The sequence below is a fragment of the Tachysurus vachellii genome, chromosome 1 (assembly GCF_030014155.1).
Source record: "Tachysurus vachellii isolate PV-2020 chromosome 1, HZAU_Pvac_v1, whole genome shotgun sequence".
Taxonomy (NCBI): domain Eukaryota; kingdom Metazoa; phylum Chordata; class Actinopteri; order Siluriformes; family Bagridae; genus Tachysurus; species Tachysurus vachellii.
In genome coordinates this window covers 37545626-37551794 of record NC_083460.1, presented here as the reverse complement: position 1 = coordinate 37551794, position 6169 = coordinate 37545626, and the positions used below count along the sequence as shown (strand labels likewise).

Genomic DNA, 6169 nt, shown 5'->3' with positions numbered 1-6169 from the left:
CACCCTGGACGGAGTGCCAACCCATCGCAGGGCACACACACACTCATTCACTCACGCAATCACACACTAGGGACAATTTTTTCCAGAGATGCCAATCAACCTACCATGCATGTCTTTGGACCGGGGGAGGAAACCGGAGTACCCGGAGGAAACCCCTGAGGCACGGGGAGAACATGCAAACTCCACACACACAAGGTGGAGGCGGGAATCGAACCCCCAACCCTGGAGGTGTGAGGCGAACGTGCTAACCGCTAAGCCACTGTGCTCCCCATATTTTGGACTATAAAACTAAAAATACTTTATTTAATTTTTCGTATAAAAAAGTTAATCTAGGATGCAAACTAAGCTACAGTAGGTAAGACTAGTAAGACTGTTGACATGGTTACAGGCTCCACCAGTTATGTCCAGGTGTAAAGAAAAGGTAATGTTCCATGCAGTATTATTAATATGTTCATTGGAAGACTTTTTTATGGTAGTGATTAGGAACTAATGCAAATTCTGGTATATTGGTTTTAATAGAATCACTGTTTTCCAGATTCTTCTTCATTGTTTATCTGTGCAAAATCAAAGAAAGGGGTGAAAGAAGTAATCATGCTGCTCAGCAGGTATCTTTCCTCCCATATATATATGCACAAAAGGCATGTAGGTGAGTATGTGTACAATGTGCTTCCGTAATTTCTGTGTGAATTGTGACCTTTACTTGCTGAAAACCTCCACCCTGTCCTGTGGTACGTTAGAATACCTCATAAACAACAAAAAAATAAATTGTTGCAGTAAGTATATGCAGGTCCATTCAGCCAAAATAATCCAGCCACATGCTCAGGAACCATGTGCAACATATAGATAGAAAGAGAACTATATAATTGATTTAGAGTAAATTAAAGCTTCTTCAAAAAAAGCAATTTGTCAAGGATTACAATTGTTTTATTTCTTAAGGAATGACACAGCATTTCTTTTTTTTCTGTTTGTAGATACCTTTACTGTTTTCAATTGAATTCAATTCGATTTTAAACAACAGATATTGCTCACAAATCAGTTTTACAGGAAAATACAACATTCAGAGTATAAATTTAAAAGTCACATTTATTATTAATGAGTAAGCCAGAGGCAACAGTGGAGAGGAAATACTCCCAGTGACAATATGAGGAAGAACCCTTGAGAGGAACCAGACTCAAAAGGGAACTCATCCTCATCTGGAAGACATAAGATTGTGTGATTATAAATTACAAATTGTCTCTAACTTCACTAGATAGTCAAGTGCAAACGAACAATAAACAGTAGCATTTGAGCAACTTTTATAAGTTTATCAGCTATAAACAGTCGTTTCCTTACCTCGCCTGTCATTTTTCTCTTTCTTGAAGTGAATAGAAGATTGTCATGTTACAGGGAATACACCAAGCTCTGTATCTTGAACACTGTCTATTGGTGAAAAACTAACCATTACTATTATTATGCAATACCACTAGATGCTCCTTCCATAATTGTTAAGTAAATGCATCCTTTCAGCGGACTCACCGTTAATCCTCTGTTCCTATAGAAAAAATAATGATTTGGATTGAAGCTCTGCTTTAAGAAGATGAATTAACCTTTTGACTAATCAGGATGAAGAATACAACAGTGCTGTGGTATGATAATGTTTATTTATAAGCTATACGCTCCGTCTCTTCAGAGTTTCATTTAGATTTTTTTGTGATTTTTGCAACCAAAAAAACTTGATTTGCAGCTTTTTTCAAATCTTGCGACACAACTCTTTACTTTCTTATGGAAAACTACTAGCATTGGATGAATTGCGATTTATATGATGGCTGTACTCATGTTTGATGCGTGTGAATCAAGGGGAATTTGGCTGAACGTGTGTTGTGATGATGTCACACAACGGTCCACAGTCGAGGAAAATCTGCTGTACTTTTTTTTTAATTATAGATTTGGCTTGATTTTGTGTTTATTTCTGCGATTGATCAATCTTGGAGGGACTGCATATTGTATTAACTGATAAAATTCATGTGTGAGGCTGACTATAATAATTCCACCCAAAAACATGAGTTATATTCATTAATGCATGTCAAACATGCTCTTATCCAGAGCAACTTACTTTTAAGGGCCATGATCTTCAAGGTTAAGGGCCATGTCTACTTTTGAAGGTTAAGGGCCATGCTCAGGGGCCTAGAGGTGGCAGTTTGGTGGTTCTGGGATTCAAACTCACAACCTTCTTAGCAGTAGCCTAACACCATAACCAGTGACCACTTCCTAGAAATGCTATTAACATTATTAGCTTGAATATTTATGTGATGATCATTTATGTGACCGTATTCATACTTCTGAATGGATTTAAGTAGTTCATTTACTTAACAAACTGAATGAACATCATGTGTTAGCATGTGTTAACTTCCTTTGCTGGCTTAAAAATAACGTTTTTCTTTATAAATGCTGTAGTTTGTTTTGTGTGGTTTGTTAATGTTAAATAAATTCAAATAATGAAGAAAAAAAAAGAAAAGAAAAGTCCTCACGTGTCAAACATTTGCACAAATTTCAAAATGATGTAGCAAGCACCTGTAGTATAGGTGGTGTAAGCTAATAGAAACATAAACTCAACCATACTTTCTAAGTTTTGTTATAAACAAATCTCTGAGCTGGGTATGTAATGTAATGTTTCACCTAAAAACATGGCCAGCTGCAAGTCAATGGAGCAGAGTGTTTTGTTTTGCTTATTATTTTATTCCTACTATAATTTCAGGCTAAATCTGAGACTAATGCTACTTCAAAGACTAATCGTCTTAACCATTTACAGGAGTCAGAAAGTAGTAGATGGCTTTTTTCAGGTCCATTAAAGCGGTCTTGCATACCCCTCAGGACATTCTAATCGATTATATGAATACATACAATGACCTAGTGGGAAGGTCGTGAGTGACTAATACATTACTTTCATAAACATTAGTCCAAGCGTAGCATGCTTTGTGCAGTGTAAGCATGCAGGCATCGGGGCAGGAATGTATGGGACCTATGCCTTAGCTGCATCTTGCACCTAGTCAGAGTTCCCTTGTTCTGTGTTTCGTCGCCCAGCTACGGTTACAGTTCCATCCATGCTGTGTGATCTGGATCGCTGAAACCGGCTTTCTGTTTCTATGTACTGTACCTTTAGGGGGCTCATAAAACTCAACCCTAGTGCTGCCTCAGTGCTTGTGTGAGGGCCCGTACCCATGTATGGAGTTCCCATCACCCCACCCCCCAGCACCAGGAGTTCTGCTAAATTCTTCACCTTTGTGTGGCCCTCATAGACATTCTGCTATTCCAGGGCCCATCCTTCCGGTGCTAAGATCTGACAAGAGATCATAACAAAAGACGAGTGTTGAATACCAACAGTCTGAACTGCAGACTATACAAACACCCTGTGGCATAAATGATAACGAGTTGGGTTTCAGTAGTGAGGGAAAGGTGTGTAGTGGTAGTTATGTGTAGTTATTTATTTATTTAATTTTTAAATACACTGGGGTCACAGAGCAGACAGACAGACCTGCATTCCTGACTTCTTAAGGTTCTTGAGGATCTTCTTAAGCTAAACCTTATTGACAAAAGCAATCCATGTTAGCATCTTCAAGGCCATCAAAATCTGAATGACATGAGAAAAATCATTAATCACACAGCTTTTATAAAAGAGCCTTACATATCCTGTGCAGAAGAAATGTAAAATTTAATTATAACAATATACACTATTGTCATTGCATATCATCACAAATCCCTTATTATTGTTATCATTAATATTATCTTTATTATGCAAAGTGAGTTCATTGTGAAGTGCTTTATGTCGTTTTTGTTTTTTTTCATTTTCACACCACTAAACACTCACCAAAGCGCACGTTCACATACATGTGTACACACAATGAAAAGGCGAAATGAAAAGGGAGTCGATTGCGTAGGTGTACTTTGGTATGAGCAGTCCCATGTGAACACACTGTGTTTGCTGGGAGGGATCAGGTAACCACATAGAGAGAAGGGTGCGACTCTTCAACCAGCCATTATTGAACAATGCGGCTGGGGATCTGCAAAAGGTCAAACAAGTGAGAACAAAATGAGCCAGAGTCGTAACTCCTCCGAGCCGTGACGTTCGGCAAAACAGCAATGCTTTCTGCCAGTTTCTTCTCTGTTACACACTGCTGCTCAAAGCATTTTGATATATAGTGTAGGGATTTACAGAACTGTGTACATTCACCTTGCACAGTGAAAATAAATGCATAGGCTACGTCAGTGCTTCATCTGAATTAGACTAATACAGTCAAGTGTCGATAAAATAAAATGTCATGCTGTACAGACAAACAGACTTCAACGACACTTGCATTTTACTAGCTGAACCATAAACATTCATTCTTTCTTTCTTTTTTTTTCAGAGCAGTACAACTTTTCAGACTGATAAAATGTGTAGATCTTGGTTGCAAATGATTATAGGACAATATGAACTTTTCTAGGCTGCAAACTCCTGTATCTTAAAAACTGTAATCTGATTGAATGCCAGAACTTATAGTCAGAAGACTGATTCACGGTTCTGTCCTTAAAAGTTAAAAAGTTGTTAATGTTGATTTATGTGAAGCAGTTGGGGTGAGTAAGGGGTCATTTTCCGTGTCAGTCAAATTATTTCTTTCTGTTAGAGTAGGTGGGTCTATGTTTATTGACAAAACATAGGAAAGCCTACAAGACGATGTTCCTGGTAATGTTCAGGATTTTCAGTTATTCAGACTCACAGCATTTCAGCAATAATTTCTCATTAATGTCTCGTTACACACAGCAGGGTTAAGTAATCAGTGAATTTGTTGTTATTTATTATGTTTACATATACCACATGCTCCTGGCTTAAAAATTACACATCCCAGTTTCATCTGAAAAAGAATTTCGTCTTCAGAACGAACGGCCGAAAGCTTCTGAATTGTGTTTAGATTCCAATGAATTTCTTCTTGTTCATACTTCACACAGCTAATGTTTTTACTCAGATGTTGTCTGCATTGTTTCTAGGAAAGGCACTGGCTTCTATTTACACATGAACCTTATATATCCAGGGACTTACACTTGTCTAAGTATACTGTAATGTAAAATGATTTGAACAGTAGCTTGCATTCACACCTAAACCCTTCTGAATGAATTCTGATTAAACTCCTGCATAAAAATGCATGTGTAAAAGGGATATTAATTCATTCCAATTTTTTTCCAGCCTAATGACAGACCATCACTGACATGTCTTTGGTACTTACATTAACAGACACACTCTAGATGTATGTCTTCTTTAGAATAAGCTCCTGACTTTAGAGTGTCTTAGTGCTCCAACGATGCAATGACAAACAGCTGGCCAAGAATCAACCGAGCTGTCGAGTTTGAAAATTACTTACAGTCCCCAGAAATGGCATCACATTAAAGTTGACATTCTGCAGTTGAACATTATAGACACTGTAACTTTCCTAATTACACACAGTCATACAACCAAATCTGCCAGTGTGCAGGGTAAAGTACACAGTGTAAATGAGTCACCATAGCAAATAGATTAGTCTTAGCACCGAATGCTGTGTTCAGTTCCCAACAGAAGGATTATTTAAAATACCATCAGTCTTCCATATCCTAAAGACATTCAGATTGTTTATTATCTGATGAACAGGTTCAAAATGACCTGGGACACACCTTTTTAAAACATCTACATCTAACATCTTTCCTTCTCTTCCTATAGCAATGTTTAAAAACAAACAGCAAAACTAAATATGTATTTTGATCAAACGTGGTCTGGGGCTTTTTCGGGTGCAACCAATCGTGTTGACGCTCCTGTAGGTGAATATGCAAGCTTAGGGAGGAGCTGTGGTTAGTTGATGAGTAATAGCTCAAGCCCGTCTTTAATTAACTTAGTTCCCTGACTCTTAGACTCCCACTTTAAACCTATGATAAAATGGGTGGGTGATTTCTAGGAAGTTAAATCGTTTGACTTTAACTTTCACTTTTACTGGGTGCAGTTTTATAAGCCAGGATATGTGATAAAAAAGTGCTAACAATACACACAAGATAAATCAGTTACGTATTTTGCCATTATGGACTGGGAAAAAATGTGTGGGTGAAAATTGTTGATATGATAAGATTGTTTCAATATTATTTATTCCTACATTCCAAACAGCCACACCAAGCAACGCTTCCTTGAAAGTCA

The 6169-nt window shown here is 37.6% G+C and overlaps 1 long non-coding RNA gene across 1 annotated transcript; it reads right to left on the bottom strand.

Moving 5' to 3' along the window:
- Window positions 1-1120: 1120 nt before the first annotated feature.
- Window positions 1121-5405, bottom strand: LOC132842573 (uncharacterized). The gene is made up of 4 exons (XR_009648046.1): window positions 5238-5405; window positions 3845-4037; window positions 3512-3607; window positions 1121-3316 (listed from the first exon to the last, which is right to left on the bottom strand). It is a non-coding gene; the product is annotated as an uncharacterized LOC132842573 (long non-coding RNA).
- Between the last annotated feature and the right edge of the window lie 764 nt (window positions 5406-6169).